The sequence below is a fragment of the Ambystoma mexicanum genome, chromosome 4p (assembly GCF_040938575.1).
Source record: "Ambystoma mexicanum isolate Mex_15411 chromosome 4p, UKY_AmexF1_1, whole genome shotgun sequence".
NCBI lineage: Eukaryota > Metazoa > Chordata > Amphibia > Caudata > Ambystomatidae > Ambystoma > Ambystoma mexicanum.
In genome coordinates this window covers 183,293,118-183,320,005 of record NC_090927.1, presented here as the reverse complement: position 1 = coordinate 183,320,005, position 26,888 = coordinate 183,293,118, and the positions used below count along the sequence as shown (strand labels likewise).

Sequence of the window (26,888 nt, the reverse complement as noted above, 5' to 3'; positions counted from 1 at the left end):
CTCTTTTCAATCACTTAGGAGTTGGTATAGAAAGGATAAGGTAGCTGAGAATACTTTATGGTTTCAAGGAAATGCAATTATGGAAAAGAATGCAGCACAGGGATAAACTGATATGGTTTCAACAAGAGATAATATAATCACTTTTCCCCTTGTGGAAATTCACTCCCCCCCTATGCAATATAAGGAGATGGAAGGGGAGCACACAATTTTCAGGAATATAATCAAATACAATACAAATTCTAGTTCCCCCCTAGCAAGCTTAGAGCAACCGGTATGCTTTTAAAACATGCAGAAATACTTTTATTGTGATTTGCAATGAAGTGAAAATATGCTAAAAACGATTTTAATTCCCTATAGGAGATTCAGGGTGGGTGACAGATACTTTGAATTAGTTCAGGTCAACACTAGCAATGATTCATGAGGGAATATCAGGTTGAAAATGAATTTCAGCAATGGAAACAAAAGACAGCTATTTTTGACAGGTGAAGAAGTTGAGGCAAATTGCAATTCGCGGCACTTTTTCCAAGTGCGTCGATCGCGATTACGGATAAAATATAAGGAGTATGAAGTTGGTCAACAGGTTTAGCTGCGGTTCTCTCTGCTCTGCTGGTCTGGATCTCTGGTTCTGGCAAAAGTTATTGGCACTGCACAGCGGTCTGGTCTGCGGTTCTGGATACAGCACTGCTCTCTGGGTCTGGTTCTGGCAAAAGTTCTTGGCTAGAATCAAACAGCACAGCCCGGCTGTTTTATTCTGATGTGCCCCCTGGAAGTCTGGGGTAAATCAGTTTGCAAAATTGTAAGGCCAGCTGAGAATACTTTTAGCTTGCAGTAGGCCTTCTGCTTCAAAGTTCTGGAATCTATCTGGAGTCTAAGTTCTGGATATGATCCTTTTGGATATTGTCTAGTCCGGCAAAGTGCTTCGCAAGAAAGTGGAAAGAGCAGCCCCTATTTGGCTTTCACTGGTTCTTTTTATGTCTTTTGAAAGTGGGTGGGAAGGCTAACTTTCTATGCCCAACCCTCTGAGGATCCTGATAGGTTAAAGGATTTTCTGTGCTCTCACTGGAGAACAGAGTTGTGCTACATTTTACACTCTATTGAAGAAACGCCCCTTTGCTTTTACTGAGAACCCAATTTTTCATAATCAAACATGTTTCCAAGGTACACAAGTTGTTAAGAATACATGTACACATCCCAGATTAATTTAATACAGTTCTCTGTTCAAGCTCGTGTTCCTGCGAGCTTGGGTTCAGAAATGACAACATTTTGTGCATTTAGTGGGTTTTGCCATGTTTCATGAAATCTTCCACGGAGGTACACCCCCTCTCTACGCATATTACAGTAAGTTTTAATTTTTCTAGCATAAACCCCGTGTCTGCAATATTGATAAATCCCGGGGTTTAGTCTCAGAACATCCCACAATGTTGAGCTTAGTCTCAAATTGTGGGTCCATTTCTCATATTAAGAATCCCTAAATTGTACATTTCTGTCAGCTTAATACAATATTTTATAAGCAATTTATTAAAACATACATTTGCCTCTCCTTCAGTTCATCCATTTGCTTGTCCCCGCCCCCGGGAACTTGGCTTGACTAAGAGATCAAATGTCTTTCCTTCCCCCAGAGCAACTGTTGACAATTACACCTCAAATCAGCATATCCTATTCAGTAGAAATAGTCTATTGAGTTGACTGAGGTCAGCAGACCAGGGTGCCACTCTGCATCTGGCTAACACGACCATGTGATCTCCTGTGCTGTTGCTGGTAAGGGCAGGTGTGAATGTTTCCCATGGACAGAGGCCTCTTGAACTTTTAATTAAATCAGACTGCCTTCTAGTATATGGCCCGGGAACAGTAGGTGTTAAGAATTCTCATTAACCAGCAAGGCTTTGAAGTTTCCCGCTAACTCAGGTTCCTTCTCAGCTCCTGAAATACCGGTCTCCTGTCAGAGTTTAGATCGCTAGCGCCGGTTAGTGTCAAGCACCGTTACTGCACCCAATTTTGGGAGCTTTCTTGAATTAATCCATTTCAAAAAGGGGATTTTACTTGATAGCATATGATCCTGGCTAACATTGTATTGATGTGGATTCTGCAGTGGAGTTATGTAGAAGACCCAACCAGAAGTTGGATTTTTGTTTGGTGGTTCCGTGCCCATGATTTTAGAAATTTTTGACATTAATTAAAACAGATTTTGAACAGCACCATATTCCTTTGCACTGATTTGGCTCATGGCACTTCTGGCCCATCATGCTCGCACTGGTGGGTGGCAGGTCAGGCGACCATTTTGGTGTGTGCAAAAACTGCATGGTTTTCCTGGATTCTGGCGCAAATGTGGGCTTTTCGGCCATCTTGGATTTTCCAAACCCACAGCACCAAATGTTGTAGCATAATAATTCAAACGTGGGTCAAGACACCTGACAGTGCTTAAACCCATCAGTGTGGATTGCGCAATAATAAGTCGACAGAGGTATTTCAAATGGCCAATTTCGCTCTTTGGGTGAAATTGTCAAAGTGGGAGAATGTTGCCCAGCATGTGTAACTTTCTCTGTGGAGTGAATTGTGCCCACCCCGAGGAAGAAGTGTGAAAAACACATAAGGGCACTGTGCCCTGCTCTTTCTGTGTGTGTCTTCCCCACAGGGCGACAGATGCTGACTCAGACATTTGTAAGTCTCATGTGCAACCCTGTACCCTAGTTATTGTGGCAAAGGATTCCAGACTTCTGAGGCTGATAACATTAGTAGCATTGAGTTACATGCCACCTGGCAGGTATGTGTGATAAAGTTGCAAAGCAGAGCTGTTAGTGGGCTAAAGCAGGATGCAATGTCTGCCTACCCTCAAAGGGTACGTGCAACCAAAAGTAATAGGCCCCTCCCCCCATAATGGCTGTAGGGGCCATGCTCCAAACCAGGGCAAGAATGCCCGCCAATCATCCATGTCCACGAGTAGGGGACCCCTCGTGCTTCAGGAACCCTGTTGAGCAACCTTTGTGCTTTCCAGGTGATAGTAATGTTGTTTAAAGCCAGAATTCTAAAAGGTAATTGCTTAATTGCAGCTGGAAATTATCTCCTGGCGTGATCAAAATGCCTTAACCAAGTGTGATATCCTCCCCTTCATTTATAAGCAATATGTGTGTTCTCGCGTTTCTTCATCCACTGAATTACTGTTAGAAACAATGGCAAGAGTTGTCTATTGTGTAGGCATTAGGAAGGCAGTTGCCAGCCTCTGGCATAATATGCCCATGTTCTTCCAATACTGGCTAGCTGTTGCCCTCTTATGGCCAGGTAGAACCATCATGGCAGTGACTGGAAAATGCCTTTCCCCTGCAGACAGAAAAGCGGAAATAAGAGGCCAATTCAAGATACGGAACAAATAGACATTAAGACAGACTGCAGCTGCCATTGCTGTGTTAGGGAGAATATGTTGAGTGTTCAAGCAAGGAGGTATGTATTAAGCAGGCAAGCAGTGAGACAAGGGAGTGGCAAAGAAAGGCCAGAGGGGCACTTTGAATAATGTAACAGGGCAGAGGACCCATGCTCCGCCGTCCTAGTAACATATGAGAGAATCAAATAGATCAGGCTATGCAGCAAATGTTAAACGAAAAAGGAATAGAGTCCAGCTATGCATTCAGAATAACAGAGGCAAAGAAAGGCTAAGCTCTGAAGCCAGCATGAGATGGAATAAGAGGGACAAGACTCATTGTGAGAGGCACATAGCGGGCTTCCCCTCTGGCCACCCCCCTAGGTCCACATACACCCTACCTACTAGGCATCCTCCGGGTCCGACACATCCAGCCGCGGACCTCGGGAGTGCTTATAAGGGGGTGGGCTTGCGATTGCTCATCCTCCTTGTTTGCTGTACCCCCCCCACACTCCCCGGAGGACAGTCAAAGCAGCAACATCACACACCTGGTCCCTCTACTCCCATAACAGGGTTTACTCAGAGGTACAAACAAGATTTCCTCTTTCTTTTAAACCCCCATCCTTCCATTCCAAGAGACACACACGTCTCCTTGCCCCACACAAAAAAGTAACAACTTGCAGTTGGTAGAAAAGGCTGCAACTCCTTTATTAGGCCGGAGTCCATGTACAGGTGATCTGTCTCTTAACGAGCTGGCGTCCTAGCTGTGGCCCACTGGAAGTAATTTTTATTTCCTCTCGCTTACCATGAACTCATAGTCAGATGATAAAACCAGAAATGCAACATACAAAGACATGTTCTTTGCTGCTGCATCCTTTAATGTTCTTCTGTTTTCTTTTCTTCTTTTCTCTTGTTTTATACAGTGATATTTGTCGAGTACTTTAACTGAAACACAATAAATAAATAAATAAATAAATAAAGCAAAGTCCCCAAGATGTCCCCTGTCCCCCCCAGATTTTATGTGTCTCCTACGCCGCTGAACGTGTGCACTTATTATTGACCACCTGTATGTTTTTTTACGTTCAGTTTTTGGGCCTTAACTACACATTTGCCTGCCCGTTAATGCACTGGGATGCCCTGGTGGTGCATGTTGCCATACTCATAATGTACTGCTGTCCCTACGTAATGCATGTTTTCTGCCCAGTAATGGACTGGGATGCCAATGTGATGCATGTCGCCTGCACATTAATGGCCCGGGATACCCATGTTGTGCGTGTTGCCTGACTATTCATGTACTGAGATGCCCTGGTGGTGCCTGTTGCCTGCCTATTCAAGTACTGCTATGCTACCTAATGCATGTTGCTTGCCCATTAATGGACCGGGATGCTTATGTGAAGCATGTTGCCTGACATTAATGTACAGTGATGCCGAAGTGATGCATGTTGCTTCACTGTTAATGTACTGGGATGCACATGCTATACATGATGCCTGCCGATTAATGTTCTGCAATGCCCATGCAATGCATGCTGCCTGTCTAATGATGTACGGTAATGCCCAGGTGATGATATTTGCCTACCCATGGGTGTATGGCGTCATACATATCAAATAAAATCAAAATAATGTGATACATGTTCCCTGCTGATTAATGCTTGCGCATTGCGTACTGGGATGCCCTTGCAGTGCATGCAGCCTGCCAAGTATTGTACTGGGATTCCCATATTATGCATGTTTACTGCACATTAATGTACCCAGAAGAATGTACTGGGATGCCCACAAAATGCATGTTGCCTGGCTAATTATGCACTGGGATGCCAATGCTATGCATGTTGCCTGCCTGTTAGTGTATTGTTACGCCCATGCAATGTAATTGCCGCCCAATAATGTACTGGGATGCCCATGCAGTGCATGTGGCCTGCCCATTAATGTACTGGGATGCCCATGCAGTGCATGTGGCCTGCCCATTAATGTACTGGGATGCCCATGCAGTGCATGTGGCCTGCCCAATAATATACTGGGATGCCCTGGTGGTGCTGTGTGTCTTCTTCTTGCTGATAGATGTTATCAATCAGCTGCGATTTTGGATACCGAGTCTTGAACCTCATTACTCCATCTTCTCGGTTCGAGTATGTAGTTGTGGGTTAGAATTCTTCTTGCTCTGTGTGAACTTGTCACAGTAGGGCTAGTGATGTGTTGTGGTTAGCGGTCAAAACCCCTGGTGGTGCATGTTGCCTGCCCATTAATATACTGGCATGCCCTGGTGGTGAATGATGCCTGTCCATTAATATACTGGGATGCTCTGCTGGTGCATGTTGCCCGCCCAATACTGTACTGATATACCTATGTAATGAATGTCGCCTGCCCTAAAATGAACTGGGTATTCCACGTGATGAATTCTACCTGCTGAATAATGCACTGGGATGCTCTCATTATGCATGTTGCCTGCACATTAACATACTGGGATGCCCTTGGGGGACATACTACCTGCACATGATTGTACTAGGATGCCCTGGTGGTGCATGTTGCCTGACATTGATGTGCATGGATGCCCAAGTGATTCATGTTGCGTGCCTATTTATGTACAGGGATGCCCATGGTATGCATGCTGCCTGTTTATTAATGTACTGGGATGCCCATTTAATGCACAATGCCCGGGATGCCCACATCATCCATGTTGCCTGCCTATTAATGTAATGGGATGCCAATGCTATACATGTTGCTTACCTATCTATGTACTTCAATGCCCGTGCTGTGCATGTTGCCTGCCTAATGCTGTACTGTGGTGCCTATGTGAAGACTGTGAGTTTAGGGCCCTTTAGGAATGTGCATGCAATGGATGGGTTCACAAAATAACTCTGAGACCAAATAACCGAACCAACTCAGGAAGATGGCAAAGGTACTATTTTATTAACAATTATCTAAAACAGGGAGTTACAACGAACATCAACAGACGTTTGCTCAATTTTCTCTCAGCAATCTTTTCACAAAACTTAGAATTTATACTAAAAATGCATCAGAGGTGATGTCATACTGCGTGGCAAACAATGAAAAAACTACTAGGGATTGTGATAGGCTTAATGGGAACATCTAAGTATATATTACATAGAACCTAGCATTGTGATTGGCTGCCCACTGTCAGGTGGACAACACATGTCTACCTCTAAAACATGTAATCTTTAAAACCATTAAATAAGTTTTCAATTGGTCTTCAAAATATAAAGTCTTTCGTTATACGTACCTCTACAATTGGTTGGCATGCTTGTGCCATGCCTGGAACATTTGGTTCACTTAGCAGCACATAAGCCCAGACCCAGGTGCAAGGAGGCGGGCCTGACTCTGTCTCCCCACCCAATTAGCCCAACATCGCTCATCGACCAAGCCTTCTGCCATGAACATTGTCTTTACACTTGGCCTTGCAAAGTATCCTTGTCTCTGAGAATACATGGGAGTGCAGGCACTCACTATAGTTGTTCTAGGACTCCAAGTTCGACTCTATTTTCATCCTTGGTTCACGTGACAGGAGACCACGATCTGTTCAATTTTGCAGGTTTTAAATGGTTTTAAATGTCTTAAATGTATACACCTTGACACCCTTGGTGTTCTTTCATTGGACCTTAATAAGAGATAATTCATCCTTCGCACAATCACTCCTTTCAAGAATAGATTGATATTGATATTTTATTTGTATCGCGCTCGTACACAAGTGTTTCAGATAACCAACCTTGGCTGGTTTCGTTTTGATACCAGGCCAGACAGCCTCGCCATACAGCTCCACGATTTCAGCTTCTTCTTGCTGCAACCCAATTCTTGTCTTTTCTCTTCATGGGTCCTGGCTTACTAAATTCATGACACTGATGTCCAGCTCCTGTACAATGGCAGCTCCACCTGCATTCTATTCACTACATATAGCCACCTTCTATGATGTCTTAATCTAAATTGCATTTCAGCGTCTGTACACTTAATGAACAGTTGATTTTCTGCAGCACTTCATGCACGTGTAATCTTCTTTTTTGTTCTTAAAAGTTCACTTGTCTCTTTACTTCATCATTAGTCTTTATAGGATCCATGCATCCTTTTCAGCCAATATTTGGGGATGACACACACGTCTCTTGTGACGTCACTAGCTTCTCCCTTTGCTCTTTTTCAGATTCCTTCAGGGAGTTCCTCCCTCAGATTGTCGTCTTTCCTGGGATACATTCGATATAATTGTCTCAATGGATATCTTCTTTCGAATATACGCTGCGGTGTCAAACACGGCACAATCTCAGCCTTCCAACATAAAGGAGGTAAAGGGCGGGATTTCCTGCAGAGGCATGTAACTGCTCCTCTACATTCGCCCCTCTGGTCGAGTCCTCAACCACCTCTTCAATTGTTTCCACATCCTGGTATTTTCTATTGAAGAAGTGTTTCTTTGGTGCCCATATCTTCAGTGCCGGCTGATTCAACATGTTCATCTACACTCCAGGTCACGTAGTTGCACTTTCCATTTGGATTACAATAGACCCACCGTCCCACGTATTTCTTATGATTCTTTGGATACAGGAACTTCGTTCCTTCAGGTGCTGTGATACAAGTCCAAGTCTGGATTTGACGTCGATCATGATCTTCATTCCTACCACCTTCTTTGCTGTTTTCTTGCACTGGGAAATCACTATCCTGATTACACAGAATCTGAACATCACCAGCACTAATATAACACCAGAATCCATGAGAACAGGGAGGCAAACCAACTGTCATCTTCAATGTCATCTGTCTCATCTTGCTTCTTGTTGCGCAGGTCTGTCAAGGACCCATTTTCTTCATCATGAGAAGGTATGAATGTGCAACATGATGGCCTAATTTTGGCAAAACCTCCTCCTCTGTGATCATATCTAGGACATATCTGTCCTGGAGGATCATTAGTCTTATGGCCCACAGTTCTTCCTTGATAGCTTTACATCTCTTTATGGTAGCATTGATTGTCTGCAGAATCTCCCATCTGATGAACAGTAGCCACTTAGCATTTGCTACTCTTTGGATCCCAGAAACAAGGCACAGAAATCAAGCCAGCGGATATAAACAAGTCCACTATAAACAACACAATCCCACCAGTATTAGGGGTGGTCCCTCAATCAACCCCTCAGATCACTACACGTAATGCATAAGCAAGTTTTTTTGAAAAATGTATTTATTTTTCTTTATTTAATTAGAAACATTAAAATGATTATTAAATAGATCAGAGCTCATATAAGAGTAAGTATAAATATAGGACATACAGTTATACAACATGAATAAAGTGCAAAATGTGAAGAAAAATGCTAATATCACGATAGAGCTGCTGGGAACTTGCTGCCCAATTACAAACTGGGTAATAATCACCATCGTCCAAAATAAGTCCAAGTCAATGTCGAAGGATAAAGTCCACTCGAGAGAAGGAAATCCCTCGGATGGAAAAAATCCTAGTCAACCGAATATAGTCAGGATGGTTTTCGAAATGAATTCGAAGATGGATTAAATCCTGAAAGTGGCAGCAAAAAAAGTCGTTAGTTCTGAATCTAGCAGTTTAAACATTGCAATAAACAAGAAACTGAAAGGTCTTCACAAAAATGATATTCATAAACCCATACTCTAAAAAGTCTAACATGGGATGCTATACGTATATATATATATATATATATATATATATATATATATATGTTTAATTACGTAAAACAGATGATACTCTTCACGAAATGAATCCGGGTACTGATCTTGTTCCAATTTCTGATCAAGAACTGACATTTAGGCATAACTGATGCTTCAATATGTATTTCTAAAAGTTAATTTTGAAATTCCTGGAATTCTCTGCAAGTCTTTTCACTCTCTGCAGGTCTTTCCTGTATAAATCTTCAAATCACCCAGGTGCAGCCAAGCCCTTCTTCCATGTATTTTGACAGTGGAAGGGGACACTTCTTCAACACAGAACGGGCCATTGAAACGCAGCTCATGCCACCTTCTGATAACATGTTTAATTAAGACTAGGTCCCCAACATATAACTTAGATTGCGGTAATAGTTCATTTGGATTGGTTGTAGAATTATCTTCTTCTATGTTTTTAGACCGATCCCCCTGGCGGTTGACCTGATCTGAAATTAAAGAGATGCTAGAGGTCAAACATGTCAAATAATCATGCATCTCATCACCTAAAGTTTTCACTACGCTCTGGGCATCACTCCTACTCCTAGATGGAGGTATAAGGGTATAGGGGCGTTCTCATTTGACGCCCTGTAACTAGCTCATGCGGGGTGAGGTGGTGGTCTGATTCTGGCTGATTCCGAAGGTCATATAAGGCTAGGGGTAGACAATACAGTCATCTCTTTTTCAAAGTCAATTTGATCTTGGCAATTCTTTCTTTGAGGAGGCCGTTGAGTCTCTCACATACCATGTTTGCTTGCCGGTGATAAGCAGAAGAAAACCTGTAATTTATATTTAATAGAAGTCCTATCTGTTTGAATAGTTCATTGACAAAATGCGGCCCATTATCGGATCTCAGCACCTCACACACACCCAACCTCGGGAAAACTGTGCATACTAAAAAATTCACTACACAAGTGGTATCAGGGTGTGTACACAGACCTGCTTTGATCCACCTAGAGAAGGCACACACCATCACCAATAGATATCTATATCCATTAGAGACCTGCAGCATATTGACATAGTCGATATGTAAATGCTGAAACTGACCAATTGGGCGAGGTATTACCTCTCTGATCGTTCTCAGTGTATGCCCAGCAGTAAACATTTCACACATGATTCATTTTACCATAAATAGTGCAACGTGTTCCAACAAATTAGAAATGAAGCAGTCTTCTGCAATATTGGCAGCAAGACTTTCTCTAGTTACATGCGCAGGGTAATGTAGCTGTTCAAGAGCAACCTTTAATGACGTTGCTGGCATCACTGGCTTTCCAATGCTGTCCAGTCACCATAATGCTTCTGTGGGGGATAAAGAACACCCCATTCATTTCCATTATTCTTGCTTTTCCTGTGGTGCGCTTCCTTGAATCTCTATTAGTTGGGTTATCAAGAACTTATTAAACCCCTCTTGCACTAACATGGTTGTAACTACCCTTTCCTTAATATTCTCAGTATCAAACCTCGAAATTTCTGGTGAAAATGCAACCCTTTTGGCTCCTTCATCTGCGGTTTAGTTCCTGCAAGAGACACAATCTGTTTGCGTAGTATGCGCTGTGCATTTAACAACCGCTATCGCCACTGGGAGTTTTAGTGCCTCAATGATCCTATCCAATAAGGATGCATGCTGCACTCGAGTGCCGTCTGCCAGGAGGTAGCCCCTCCTTTTCCAACGTGCCAATACTGCGTATACGGTTGATGTCACATAGGCGGAGTCACTGTACCCCGTCACTTCCTACCCTTAATGTTTTTCAAGCGCAACAATAAGCGCTACTGATTCTTCTGTTTGTGCAGAAAAATGAGACGGTAGTCTTGCACTTGCCACTACTTCAAATTCTCAATTTACCTGTGCCTTATTACTGCAGCACCGGAATGCCTTTCCCCACTAGTCTGATTAAATTTCATAGAACTATCAATAAAGAGAATCTCCCCTCCTGCTAAAGCATTTTCCTTCACACAGGGTATATCATCATAAAATTCAACATAATTAGCAAAGTCATGCACATGATCGCCTTCATCTACTGGTTCAGCTATAAATGTGGCAGGGTTCACTAGTTTACATCTTACGATCATAATCGCTAGAAATCATTACCACGTAAGCTGAAGCTTTTTCGGATGTCAATGTGCCCTTGGGTTTCTCTAAAATGGCAAATAGAACATGCTTCATGAATAGGATCATAGAGCAGTCCATAACAATACTTGTGGACTTCTGGATCGCGAATGCAGCAGCTACCAAAGATTGTTCGCAAGGGAAGTGTCCTCTCATGACTGGATCTAAAATTCCACTGTAATACTCCAAAGGTTTGTACCCCAATGTGGTTCTCTGTGCAAGCACTGCCATCATGACTGTCTCCTTTGTGTGTGAAAACAAATAGAATTCCTCAGCATAATTGGGAATTCCTAAACAGGGGCTGTACAAATTGCTTTTTTCAAATCCTTCCTCCATTTCTTCAGTCCATTCTATTTTTATTTTTATTGTACCCACTTGTGCTTTCTTTAATACTTGAATAAGTGGTCTTGTGTATGTGCTGTAATCAAACACCCAGGCTCTAACATAGTTGCACAAACCCAAAAACTATTGCATCTGCCTCACTGTGTTTGGTTTTGGGGTTTTCATAATCACCTCAGCTCTTCCAGGTGTCACTTTTTTTTCCTTCATGCAAAATCAACAGTCCTATATATAACACCTCTTCTTGACAGTATTGTAATTTCTCCTTGTCTACTTTATATCCCTTGTCTGCTAGAATAGCCATCAATTGAACAGAATCCTGTCTGCACTCATCTTCTGTGGTACTACAAATCAAGATGTATCACCTCTCTTTTGAGATCAATATTGCCTAAATCCATCTGTAGGGATCTGTTAAAGATAAATGGAGACTCATAGTACCCTTGAGGCAAACGAGTACGTGTTAGTCTTTTTTAGCAAAACGTAAATTAAGTCAGATCTTGTGAGTCCTAGTGCAACGCGTTTGAGAAAAATACATTTTTCAAATCGATCACTGTGAAATATCGAGCTTCCACCGGGATACTTCACAATATTATTGCTGGTTTAGGAACTAGAGGAACCTCTGCTTCTACAATCTGGTTATCAGTCTCATATCTTGTATAAATTTCCATGACCCTCCTTTAGATTTTTTTATTGGATACACTGCGGTATTACACGATGATTCTGATGGTACAAGAATTCCCTGATTCATCAGTGCTGAAATAGTCTGAAATATACCCTCATCAGCTTCTCGAGACATGGGGTACTCTTTTGCTTGAGGTAAAATTGCTCCTGCTCAAGCTTTATTTAAACTTTTCATATCCCTTTCAATAGACCTACATCATAAGGTCCTGTAGTCCATAAGGCACTTGGCACCTTTTCCGAGTCTTCTTGAAAAAATGCTGGTCTTTGCCACATTATCACCATTCACTGTGGGACTTCCCTTTTCTCTATCCTTATTCAGTATGTAAGGCTCATAAAGAACAAAACTTCATCATCTGTTCGGTCCTCCCTGAACATATCATCATCGGTTATGTCAATCAATCTATACCCTTCCTCAAGAGCTATCACTGTTCTCCATGATCTACCCTCATCGTCGATCCCTTCGAGCAGTGCCATTTCCTTTCTTACTATGGCTCCTTCTAATTATATAGGAATAGTCCACATTCCTCATCCATAGGTATCTGCAGTCTTAACAGTAACTCATCAGGTATTCTCACAATCTTTTCCACCAGGCCAGGTAGCCATGTCAATAAAATACTCATTCAATATAGGAAAATCTCTGGATCTACCGGAACGCCTCACATAGCCACTTGTCCTGTGAACACCAGTATAAACTCTTCCACGTTTAAATAGTGTATTCCTGGAGTGGAGCACACTATTCCTTGATCAGTAATTGAAATTGTCATATTAAGTTTCATCATTAAATCTCTTCCCAGAATATTAACCGGGGTCTGTCGTGAATATAAAAGGGGAACTGACATGTCACATTCTCCTATAGAAACTCGTAGTTTTGCAGTAAAAGGAACTCTACCTGTAGCTCCAGAGAAAGCCTTGAGCATTCATGGCAATACCTGACAATGGATATTGTCCCTTTCGTATACACAAATGAGTTGCTCCAGTGTCTACAAGAACAGAAAAGGATTTGCCTCCTATCGTCATATCGACCCTTGGTTCTTCTTGTGGTCTGGTGTCACCAATAGTACTGAACACATCAAGTCACCCTGTGTGCTGTCCTATTGTGGATAGAGGCTCATCCCCGTCCCTGTGAAAGGATTTCCTCCTACTACAGTGGCACCTCCAATTCTGGGTGTCAATACTTGTCCTGTGTTTGCATACTGTTGTGTCTGCATAGGGTCTTGTTGCGACTGCCCTTGTGGCAGATTTATTTGCACTCGTCCCTGCTGTTGTACCTGCTGTGCTCACTGTGCTTGTGCCTGATTAGATGTGTGATCTTGGGCAAAGCCTTCTCTGGGCTGTATATTATATGGTGGAGGATAAGTTGTCGCCCCTCTTGAAAACTGCCCATTCTGTACATTCCCTTGTTTTCCACATTTACGCAAAATATGTCCTGTCATCACACAATTCCAACATACTGGAGGAACTCTCCTACTAGCCCCCCCCTTTTTTATATCATCCCAGAACACTCTGGTTTTCATTCTGTGGACCTTGAAACCCACCTTAATTATTTTGAAACCCACCTCTTCCTCTGTAACCCATATCTTTGCCTCGTGGTGTAACCCCTATTTCCACCTTGGTCCATCGGGTGCAGATTATTCACCTGTGATGCACCCATTGCCTCCTGCATTCCCAATCATACTCCGCTTGTCAGTACCATCCCTTCTATGGCAAATGTTGTCAATTTTTTCTGAACTAACTTGGCTTCCTCGATTTTCCTATTCTCATCTTTCTTCTTGTTTTACTTGTGTAATAACTAACAATGGTACACTATCGTCATTTGTATCTCAGCCCATGGCTCTGCCTCCATCCCTACTTGTTTTTTTCATCTGTCTCTGTACTGGCTCAGACAACCCCTGACATGTAGGAAATAATGCCACTGTCTTTTCCCACGGCTTGCAAGTTTTGAGCTGCCATTTTTCCTGAATATCTTGAATTTAAGCAATAGGATCTTCATCTTCATTCATATTACATGTCATAATTGCACCCATATCTGATTTGCCAGGATACTGTACCCTGAGGGCCCTCCAAACAGCCACTCTACAATCATTAAACAGTGCTCCATCATGCACTGTGTTTTGTGCAGTCACACTTGAATATCCCGCTCTCCTCCATATGTTATCAGCCCTCTCTCTAAGAATGGCTGCCAGGAGACCTTTTATGTCCCCTATGGCCAGCGTATTTCCTCCTGTCATTTATTCTAATTTGTATATCCATTTCCCAGAGCCGAAGTTAAACTAGGGCGCTTGCATCTTAAGTTATCCTTTTCCATCTGTGGCCATGGAATATATTGCGGTCTTGCTCCATCTTTTTCTAACAAGGGAAACTGGATCAACCATGTCCCATAGTTGGATCCCACCATTAGCCTATCCATGGCAGGGATAATCGTCCCGGTTTGTCTCCTTAACCTGCTCACATAGGGTTGAGACTCTCCCTTGTCACTATGTGATCGTCCCCGGGGACGCTCAGGATATGCTTGTCTTCTATCTTTAGGTTATTCCAGATCAACCCATCTTACTTGCTTATCCATTTGCGGACTTCCTTCATGGGCTCATCCGCTCCCTCCTTTAGCCCCAAGACTGGACTCTCTTTCCTCGTCTGTCATGTCCAGTCCCCAACTAGTGTGACTATCATCCCCTTCACCTTTGTCTAAGTTCTGTCTGTTCAAAGATATTGCTCAGTGTTCATCATTGAACAGGTTTCCCCCCTCACTTTGTGATTGAGGTACTGGGGATCGATCACTATTCTCTCGAGTTTCATACACGCAGCCTCGCCTTTGTTGGGGAGAAGTTGGACCCCCACCATGGCTTCTGGGGGTCCCAGCTATGGGAGGCCCCAAAACCTCCCATTTTGCCCAAAGAAATGCAGTCGAGCTCCAAGCAGGCAGTAACATGTTCCAAACTGCGTTTATTTCTGGGCAGCAAAAAAAAACACACAGAGAGCTTCGTGCACAGCGAAAATCCAGGCTCCGACTCCCCCGGGGCTGGCTTGCAAGACAGCTTTGTAACACACTGCAGGCTGACATCACAGAATTGGACCAGCTCCCTGAAACCTATCTCATCCTGCGATTGGCTGCTAAGTGATAGGTTACCTATGGAGCCCTTATAGGAAGCCTGATCATTGGACATTAGGACTTTGGCGTCAGTGGGCTGGTTTACCTGTGCCACCCTCATTACCTAATTCTAAAATTGTTGCATTATGAACTTGTTCCCATTAGTTTTAGCTGGAACAGGCTTTTCGCCCCTGGGCCCTCAGTGTTCCTTGGCCAGAGCTGAGCCATTCTTGTTACAATTATGTTTCAAATGATGTGTGGGTCTTTGCGAAAATGTCTTTCGTTCCCAGGGAAAATCACTGGGCCCTGAATGTTCTGCTCTGACTTACTCTTATTTGTGAGGAATTAAAAATGCTTGTCTGCCAGAGTTCACTGTCGTTCAAGGAAAGGAATCTTATCTTACTGTAAGATCTTGGCTGCTGCTGGGTTTGCGAGGAGCATTGCTGAAGTCAGTACGAATCTCCACTGCGGCTGGTGTTCAGTGAGACAAATGTACTTGGCTGTAATGTTCCTAAAACATGGCTTTACACTGTGCCATTAGATCAGGTTAATTCATATAAGCATCCGCAAGCCTTTAAACAGGAATTCTTGTGTTTTGTAGATTCTGGTATTGCTGCATTGAGGCTAATGTAGCATGTAGGTTGCAATGTTGGTGAAGTGGGTGTCTTTCAGCATATTTGTCACCGATGGGTGCACTGGGGCCTGGTTCAAATGATAAGTGCGCTTCTTATTCTTCCTGCTGTCCTGTCTGTTGATGTGCCTGGAGTGAGGGGCAGGAGTTTGATCTTGTTTTTCCCTCTTCACCTTAACAGTTGATAGACCTTATTGATCCTTTCTCCAATGCTTTCCACATCAAATCTTTCTTCTCCTAGCGATACTCTAGATAATGCTGGCGTTATTTCCTTTATTGAAAGAATCTCTTCCACTCTGTCCCATCATATTTCTGTGCTCAGCCTCATTTGTTCTTTACAAATTAGACTGGCATCGAGACCTCGCTGTCTCCTTTTCCATTCTATTTCTTCATCTACTTCTCTTCGCTTTCTCAAGTCCCTTCTAATTCTTTCTTCCTCTTGTCTATGTTCTTCTCCTCTCCTTACTCCTTCTCTTATCTCCTCTTCTTCCCTTCATCTCTGTAATATTTTATCTCTTAATCTTTGTGCTTCGTCCTACTCTCTCTTTCTTTCCTTTCTCTCCCTTTCTTCTATCGCTCTCTATCTATTGTTGTACTTTCTTTGTTCTGTTGCCTGTTCTTCTCTTGCTCCTCCTATATATCTACTCTCATCGCTCCATGCTATTCCTTTTCTGCTCATCCTCTTTCAATCTCTTCTCTCGTTTCTTGTCTTTTCTTTCTTGTTTGTCATTATCTTCTTTGTGCCTAACTTCCTCGATACTTTTCCCCATCTATTTTGAGTAATATTTGTCCTCCCATCCATTCATTCTGCACAAGTGCTATCTCATCAGCCTTATCCTTCTCTCTTTTCCATCTCTTAATGGCCCTGTCTATATCTGTTGATAATTTTGACCGCTCACACTTGTCTTCTTTGTCTTGTATAATCTTATAAATCTCTTCCTTTCATTTATTCTCCTCCGGACTATTGTCACTACTGTAAACTGGGGGTTCATATATCAGATTACTATACCCTGTTGCTGCTTTCAACTCCTTTAAAGGATACACCCCTATTTCTTCCATAATAGCACCCTTTACTTCAGGTAAGGTAAGGGGAGCTGAGGGCTCAATGCCTTCCCCTTTATGCTGACTAAGCATCCACTCCTCGGGTATTCTCTTTCCTCTTGGTACATTTTCCAGAGCTCTAAAATCGCAAATCTTTTCTCTAATTTCTTCCCTGTGTACGCTGCGTGCAAGTATGTGCTCATGTGTTGTAATACCACTTTTGACAATGATCCCCTTGTGGCCACGGCATTTTATCTGCCGTGCCTTTTACCCACTCCGGCTCGGTTCTTCTTGCAAGTTTACTTCCATTGGCCACTCTCCAAAGGAAAACCAGCGATCTTCCAGCTAATGGCAGAGGATGCCAGATTGTGCGAAATACTGGAGACAAACTAGTTTGGATCTTTTTTTAACCATCCTCTGCTACCACGTGACCACAGGGCCTTTAGGAACGTGCATGCAATGGATTGGTTCACTGAATAACTCTGAGTACAAATAACCAAACCAACTCAGGAAAATGGCAAAGATACTGTTGTATTAACAATTATCGAAAACCAGGAGTTACAAAGAACATCAACGGACGTTTGCTAAATTTGCTCTTAGCGATGTTTTCACAAAACTTAGATTTTATACTAAAAATACGTCAGAGGTGAAGTCATACTATGTGGCAAACAATGAAAAACCTACTAGGGATAGTGATAGGCTTAAGGAGAACATCTAAGTATATATTACATAGGACCTAGGATTGTGATTGTCTGCCCACTGTCAGGTGGACAATACATGCCTACCTCTAAAATATGTCATCTTTAAAACCATTAAGTACACAGTTTTCAATTGGTCTTCAAACTATAAGGTCCTTCATTATACAAACCTCTAAAATTGGTTGGCATTCTTGTGCCATGTCTGGAAGATTCTGTTCACTTAGCAGCACGTAAGCCCAGACCCAGGTTCAAGGAGGTGGCCATGACTTTGTCTCCCCACCCAATTAGCCCAGCATCTTTCATCACCCAAGCCTTATGCGATGAAGATTGTCTTTGAACTTGGCCTTGCAAAGTATCCTTGTCTCTGAGAATACATCGGAGTGCGATCACTCACTATTGTTGTTCTAGGAACTCAGGTTCAACTCTATTTTCATCCTTGGCTCACGTGACAGGAGGCCATGATCTGGTCTATTTTGCAGGTTTTAAATATCTTAAACTTGGCACCTTCATGTTATTTCTTTGCACCTTAATGAGAGATGATTCATCCTTCGCGCGTTCACTCCTTTCAAGAATAGATAACTGACTTTGGCTGCTTTACTTTTCATACCAGACCAGACAGCCTTGCCATGCAGCTCCACGATTTCAGCTTATTCTTGCTGCAACACAATTCTCGCCTTTTCTCTTCATGGGTCCTGGCTTACTAAATTCATGACACCGATGTCCAGCTCCTCTACAATAGTGGCTCTGCCTGCATTCCATCTGTACACTTATTGAAAAATTAATCCTCTGCAGCACTTTGTGCACGTGTAATCTTCTTTATCATATTTAAAAGTTCACTTATCTCTTTACTTCATCATTAGTCTCTAAAGGATCCATGCATCCTTTTCAGCCAATATTTCGGGACGACACACATGTCTCTTTTGATGTCACATGCTTCTCTCTTTGCTCTTTTTCATACTCCTTCAGGGAGTTCCTCCCTCAGATTGTCGTCTCTTTGTGGATGCATTCAATATGGTTGTCTCAATGGATATCTTCTTTCGAAGATAACTGCTGGTGTCAAACACGGCACAATCTCAGACTTCCAACATATAGAAGGCGGGGGGCAGGATTTCCTGCAGAGGCATGCAACTGCTCCTCTGCACCTGTTCCCTGACAATTAATGTACTGTAATGCCCAAATGAAGCAAGTTTCCAGCTCCTTAGGGTACTGGGATGCCCATGCTATGCATGTTGCCTAACAATTAATGTACTGCTATGCCCATGTGATGCTTGCTACCTGCCTATTAATGTATTGTGATATGGAAGTGATGTATGTTCCTGCTTAATAATGTACTGGGAATCCCATGTTTTGCTTATTGCCTGCTGATTAATGTGCAGTAATGCCAAAGTGATGCATGTTGCCTGCTTATTAATGTACTGAAACTCCCAAGTGATGCATGTTGCCCGCCATTAATGTACAGTGATGCATGACCCAGCTCATGTATGTTGCTTGCCTATTAATGTACTCGAATGCCCAACGTATGCATGTTGCCTGTGTATTGTACTGGGATGCCCTTGTGATGCATGTTGACTGTGTATTGTACTGGGATGCCCTTGTGATGCATGTTGCCTGGCTAATAATGTGATTGGATGCCCACATCAAGCATGCTGCCAGCACATTAACGTACTGCTCAGTCCATGTGATGCATGGTGTCTCCCCATCAATTTACTGAGATCCCTATATTATGCATGTTTTCTGCTCAGTAATGTACAGGAATGGCCAAATGATGACTGTTGTCCCCCATTAATGTACTTTGAATAGAGCTGAAGTATAGGTTCTTGGCAGAAAGAAGCATGGAATCATAGGTGAAGTGAAAAGATGAGAGAAGGTTTAAGTCTGATGCTGCACTGGAATTGTTATATTATACTTATCTGCATACTAGAGTATAGCCAGTGTACTGAATTCTGGGCGCATATTAGAGTAGAGCCATTGTATTGAATTTAGCTGCATATTGGAGTATAACAACTGCATTATATTGAGCTGCATATTAGAGTAGTCAGTGTACTGAACCAAAGTGCATATTAGACTAAATCCACAGTATTGAATATAGGTGCTCATTAGAGTATAGCCAGTGTACTGAACCAAAGTGCATATTAGACTAAAGCCACAGTATTGAATCTAGGTGCTTATTAGAGTATAGCCAGGATATTGAATCTAGATCTATATGAGAGTATAGCCATTTTATTAAATTCAAGTGCATATCTAAGTATAGCCAGTATGTGTAATTTTAGCTGTACCTCTGAGTAGAACCACAGTACTGAATCAATGTGCTCATTAAAGTATAGCCTTTGTGTTTGAATTGGGCTGCACTTTGATTATAGCCATTGTATTGAATTAGCTGCATACTTGAGTATAGCCATGGTATTGAATTTAGCTGCAGATCTGAATATGGTAGGCTACTAAGAACTCTCTAATACTCTGCATAACCACCCTTCAACACTGAACAAACCAGACACATACCTCGGCCGCAAAATAAAATAAAAAAAAGACTGATTCTACAGACACTACACTGACACTCCACAGCACCAAACAGGACACTAAGCCAAACACCATTAAACCACCCATATACAACCATATACAATTGTGCACCAAACACCACACAACGTCGACCAACTAAAAACAAACCAGCACAGTGACTGTTTTTTCTGAACTGAAGCTACCAACAGCACATCTAAGATCTTGTGCTTCTCCCTCTAAATCCCACTAACTAACCCATCAAAACACCCTTCCTTTTCAGAGCGCCAGAGCGCCTGGAGACCATGAAAATGGCAGAGGTGTGCACCATAAATCTTAATAACATAACTTGTGCCAGCATTGCTCAGCCTGGGGCAGACTATGGCACCTGGAGCAGAGCCTCAGAGAGATCCAAGGTTGCAATGGTTTATGAGAGGGCAAGAAAGGGACAGAAGGATAGAGGAGATCAAGTGAGTGAGTTAAGCATGTGGAAAGTTGACGAGAAACAGAATCAGGCGGGAGAGAAGAACATGTAAAAAGAGAAGGGAGAGTAGAAGTAGTGGCAGAAGACAAAGAAGAAATAGTGAAAAGATCATGGTGGAAAAAAGATAGATGAGGATTGAGGGAGAAGAGCTGGAGGGGGGAGGGAATTAGAGGAGCTGGTGATCAGAACAATAAAGAGGGAGAGTTGAGTCCAAAAGTGGAAATTGGGATAGTGGAAAAGATCAGGTCCAAGGAAGAACCAGACGTATCAGAAGGAGGAGGAGGGATTTGTAGGAGAAGGAGGAGTAGGGGTTTATAGAAGGGAGTAAGTGTCAAGAATGGAGAGAAGTGGAAGAGAGGAATGTGTGGAACAAAAATGAAGATTATAATCGCCCATGTGACAGAGTGGGGTAGAAGGAGACAGGAAAGTCAACAGGAGAAGGTCCAGATCATCGCAAAATGAAGAAACTGGGCCAGAGGGGTCAACAGATCAAAATAAAGACCAACGGTGAGGGACAGGAAAAGGAAGAAAAAATATATTCAAAGAAAGAAAAGGTAGGCGGGTTACCAGGAAGAGGCATAGGCACTGAAGGCACAGTGGAATAAATACCAACACCACGAAACTGGTGGGGTGTGTGAAAGAAAAAGGGGTGAGAGGGCGAGAGTATAGCAGGTATGGCCATGTTAGATGAGCATAGAAAAAAGGTTTAGAACAGAGTGAGCTTTATTATTAAGGGAACAGGATTTCCAGAGTGCCACGTTAAGTGTTCTTGTGAGGATAAATGGGACTGTTATGGGGACGATGGAATAAAGGTATGGGATCACTCATAGGGTGAAAGGAGGAAAAATGGGGAGGAACAGAAAAGGAAAGAGGAGGAGCAGAGAAATAGACATAGTATTTGAGGAGTGGGAAGTTAAACGCCTGCGATTGTATTATAAGTCAAAATTTCGATTGTTATTGGGGCAAGGCGTAAATAGGTCAGAGTATGGCAGATGTAGCAATGCAGACTAGTAGGGCAGGGAAGAAGACAGAAAACAGCAAAGAAACAGAAAGAGGGACAGCATGATAGAAATAGGGCTACCGCCAGCTGCAGACAGTGACAGACAGCACAGACTTCACCTGCCAAAGTCATATTTAAATAGATCGTTTTAGTTCTACTTTAGTACTCACGCATTGTTATAGTTTGGACGGTTCTGCTGTTGCTCCACATCTCTTGAAGTGAAGCCGGTGCTCAGCCCATGCTACCAAAATAAAAGTAAGAATGTATACTATAAATGTTGCAGATTCATGGAAAAGAGTGCATTAATCCTGCAAGGGCCCTGCGCCGAGAATGACACTGTGCGAGCCTGCGCGTAGAATAGAAAATGCGCACCCTGTGTATTTATAGATATTTCTGTGCAAAGTAACTGTATACGCAAGTCAGGGCTGGAACACCCGCAAATCGCCCCCACACAAAGCAAAAACCACTAGATCAGCTACCTCTGCATGCTCCCCTGGGTGCAAATACAAACACCCTTCAAACTGTGCGTGGTTTCCCCCACAAGCGGGCCTGCATCTTGAGGAACCCACGCAGTGTCCTCTGTAACTGTTACCAGCACCCCGACAACAACTACACTGCTTACGCGCACACCTAAGTCCGATCGGATTCCCGGCTGCGTACACATACCCCTAAATCTGACATACAAACCCTCCGCTGCGATTGTTATGCGCAAGTGTACTTATGCCTTCATTCGGGTGGCGGGGAGGTGGAGGGATTTACGTGGCCATTTTGCAGGCTAGTGGTTGCAAGGTGACATGCACGAATACGGTTTGTTGTGCGCATTTGTGGGATTGCTATGGACTGCCGGGGGCATGTCTCTCGTAAAACACACTTTTTCCCTTGTTCGTTCTAATTTTTTGAGTTCTGCCCCATACTCTGCCCTCTCTTCAGGCTTCGACCACGCTCTGTGTGGTGTCACGCGCAAGGCACTCAACCGCTCGCAGAGACGTGCTGAGCCTGCGCAAACTCCACGCAAGTTACAAAAAGATGCTGCACAGTCGATTCCATGAATTGATGATCAGGGTTTCGCACTCAGGATGGCGTGCAAATCCTCGATTTCCGATGCAAATAATTCCATGAATCGACCACACAATGTCCATGTAGATAAAACCGAGTTGTGGTACAAGTTTGAGCCTAGTACATTGAATTAAGCCTTTGACAGCCCCTTGTATATCCTGCACATAGAATAGGATGTTGTCACAAGCCCATAATTGGGAACGCTAGAAAATCCAGCTGGATCCCCAACTAGCCCATAAGAGTTTAAGTATGCCCAAAGACATTTGACAAACAGTAAAGTTACTCCTGGGCTGATCCTGCAAAGGAGTCCAGCTTTTATTTACTGTCAGTCCAATACAGTGTATAGCGGACTGGTCCATTCTAAAAGGGAAACGATATACCATAAAGAATGAATGTGGCGAAGGTGCATTAACGAATCAGCATTTTTGTGTACTGCAATGTGGAACATTCTCAAAGCGCCACCCTTCCTTTGGTTTTCAGTATTAAAGAAAAAGCGCCTGCCCTGTGTACTTGTTCTATGTACATTGAATGTTCATGATGTGCTTCAAGCCCACAAGGCCTCTCCGCACAGTACACTGCTGTACACGTGTTTCTGTTGCTATGTTTTCGATGTGAACTACAAAGCGCACAATTTCCTCCACTTTCTCCATGGTGTTGTGATGTTCCTGAAGTTTTTGCTGGAATAACCAGTAACTTTAAAATAAGTGAGAAATCAAAGTTTGGCAAGAAAACGTATGCTTCTAAGACTCGTTTGTTGTTATTAATTGGAATTGCATGGAAGGTAGTCATTTTAGCTGTTTAACTGACAAAGGCACACCTTAAGTATTGTTCTTTTAGCGTTTGCGAAAGCCCAAAGTTGGAAAGCAATTGTGACTGTACAGAAGTGGGTACAGTAAGAGGATAAGATGATATGGGTGGAGTAGTGGCCTAACAGGAGCCCCCGTACTCTCTAGGGCTTGGCGAGGGGCGGGACTAAGGGAGGCCACAGTAACAAGCAGCTTTCCCCAAGGTATCATAACCAGGCATCCTTCCAGTGAGCAAAACAAGAAGGGCCCGATTCATGGAAAAGAGCACATTAATCCCACAAAGGCCACACGCCGAGAGGACACTGCCAGACACTGCGCGCAGAATGAAAAGTGCACGCTCTGCATATTTATGGAATTGTCAGCGCAAAGTAAACGTAAATGCAAGTCGCAGCCGGAATGCCCACGACACGCCCCCACGCAAATCAATAACAACCAGAACAGCTACTTTTGCGTGATCCCCGGCGCACAGTGAGGGAAGAAGATTGCAAAAGATCAATACAAGGGCGCTAACAATGGGGGAGAGTGTGTACTTTGATACCAAGGGATCTAAAAATAACCATGGAAGGACCGGGTGGGGGGGCGTGTCACACAGTCTTAGGTTTTCTGGAGAGCGGCAGGTGTGTGGACCTAGGCATTAGGGAGAAGGCATTCCTTGAAGGGGAGGGTCTGAAGGGGAGGGTCTTGAGCGCCATGCTGAAATGTAAAATGTATTTAAAATCGTTTGAAAAATTTCGCCGTTACCAGGGTAATTTTTTATACACCCAGGTACCACCCAGTCCACAGGAATAATCTTCTTCCTGTATGGACCCAAATGAGTTGTTGAAAAATATTGAATTTATCTCTATAATGTATACACCACTCTTGGTGAACTTATGTATATATGATGAATGTTATGTTTTATGTTTCTTTTCTCCTTCTGATATTTCTTTTTAATTTATAATGTAAAAAGTAACCTGAACTACAAAAAAATGTGTTCCTTGTAATACATTTCTTGTGTGTACTCTTAGGATCTTTTCTTGGTTTTGTTCTCGTGACTTTCTTTGAAAGCACATACCCTACACTAACATGGAGATTCAACTTAAATAATTGACAGAAATTAGGACTGTCACCAACGTGGGTACCTCTTTTGGTTCCTTGTTTCAGAAATGCAAAATGTAAAAGCATGCAGGCATGTCTGGTGCTGATTGGGAGGGAACGCCAAGGACTGGGGGCATAAATGCAGAATACTTGTCTTGTCTTCTGGTACTTTCCTTCCTGCACCAGCGGATGCAAGTCCTTGCTTTTTCCTTCTGATTTACTGTTTGAGTGGCCTTTGTATGTAGATGATTTGTGGGTGTGCGCAATACATCCATGTGTTTGGCGGCGGGCGGCTGCAACATGGAAGTTATTGACATTGACAATGCTGGTTTATAATGTTTGTGCAACATGATCCAATTTGTTATACTGAGATTTTACCTGCTTCTTCAACATGATTTATAGTGACCATACAAACCTATCTTCTGTACGCAGCTTCAAAAGTTATTTACAGTGATCATAATGGCATAGATTGAGGACACAAAGGGCCTCATCACGACTTGGGCAGTAACGCCGGCGGTATTACCGCTGGCGGTATTAGCCCTACCGCCGAACTCCACGGCGCTAATAGCGCCGGACCACGAGTTCAGCGGTAAAATAAATCCCCATTCCCCATTGAGCCCATTCGGGAATGCCCCATTCCCCATTGGGCTCAATGGGGAAAATTTGCGCTCTTACCGCCGGCAGATTTCCCGCCGGCGGTAATAGCATGAATTTTCGGCGGATTTCCTCCCAGCTCAGAGCTGGGGCGAAATCCGCCAAAGTCCTGATTTGGCGGACTCTTAAATCCGGCGGTAATAGCGCTAACGCCGGATTAAAGGGTTACCGCCAAAGTCGTGATGAGACCCAAAATCAAAGTGCTTTACACAGGGGATTCTGGCATTTATTATGGATTCAGCTTCATGAACTGATTTACACTGGCTATGCTGGGATATATCGTTGGCGCAGTTGCATAAACATGAATTACAATGGCAATGCTGGCAAATGTTGTGAAATCAAGCATCATCAAAATTGGGTCAAATTCTCCTGTGTACTGTTGGTGACATTGCATCTTCTAGATGAATTACTAAATGTATTTCCCTAGAGAACCAATTGTAAATTGTAAGACTTTTTAACTTATTTTTCTAAAAACAATGCTGTGAAATACATCATTTTAACTGTTTATTTTAAACATTTTTCTTGGGAGAAACACCCAATTTCCCCTGCATTATTTAGCAGTCTCTTGATATGCTGAGAGACGTAGCCAGGATTGTCTGACAAGTGGGGCCAGAAGCTAATGTAGTTGGACCCACAGCAGAGACATTAACATCTGCACATGCCCACACAGAGCTGCTCAGTGGGCATTTACAGATTTTCAGTGGGCCTTGCCGCACAGTCCCTAACCTGTCTACGCCTCTGGATATGCTTGCTGCTTGCACTAATTTGTGGAACATGTTACTGCTCCTGCACTAAAGGTATTCACCTGCCACTACTGAGCTTGAATCATTTTCAATGCCTGTGCCCCCTCAGGAGCCGCCCGACACCATGGCACCAAAAGCATCCTCAACTACTGCCATGTGTATGATAATGTTACTGGCCACACCCAATGGCAGCTGGAACATTTGGGTTCCATGGGCCAGGAGCCACCACGTTGTTTCTATGTTAGGTGCAAGGTGTAAGAATGTCTTGAAAACCTTACATCTTTCACCTGCTGCAGTCTGCATCACACCTCTGCGGCAGCTTGACCATCAGAATCATTAGGCATGAGTGGTGGCCGAGGCCAGGCAAAGAGTCTGTGTCACAGAATATGCTTCTTTGAACAGATTGGGGGGTGGGTGACTCAACAGGACTCGCAGGTGGGGTGAGCCTCATTTTGTGTTAGGCCGCTGATAAGATTATGGGTACAGTTAACTGTATATGGAGAAAGGGGATCTGGTGGTTTACAGTCAGCTGATGCAGGTTATGTAGAGAAAGATAGATCCTGTTTTAGGTTGGGCAGGCTCTAGGTATTGTCGATCTATGAGATGATCTTTTGAGTCATCAGCCCTTTTCTGAACACCAGGGGAGAGTGGACCAGTGTTGTCAGGCAGAAGGGTGTTTTGTGTTGCCAGCCAGTGGTTGGAGAAAGCTTGCTGCCTGCTCCTTTCCTGTTTGCAGTTCTTGGGTTGCAATATGGCAATTTGTTCTAAAAGACAATCAAGAAGACCAGGAAGATGAGATAGAAGATGTGCCCATCTCTAACACCCAGAGAGAATCATGGGTGCAGCAGTTCTTTACCACTGTTGGAAATGTACCAAAGGCTAAAGCTACCAAAGTGAAATGTACAGAGTAGTTGCGGACAACCTGAGCAGTACTCCTACGGGACCACCTCCATTCACCACCACACCAAACCCAACCACTGCAGTGCTCT

At 43.2% G+C, this 26,888-nt stretch overlaps 1 protein-coding gene across 1 annotated transcript in view; it reads left to right on the top strand.

Annotated features, from left to right (window-relative positions):
- The window catches only part of LOC138453120 (fibrinogen-like protein 1), a 360,090-nt gene that overhangs the window by 202,696 nt on the left and 130,506 nt on the right, over positions 1–26,888 (top strand). The gene's annotated exons all lie outside the window — the stretch shown is intronic.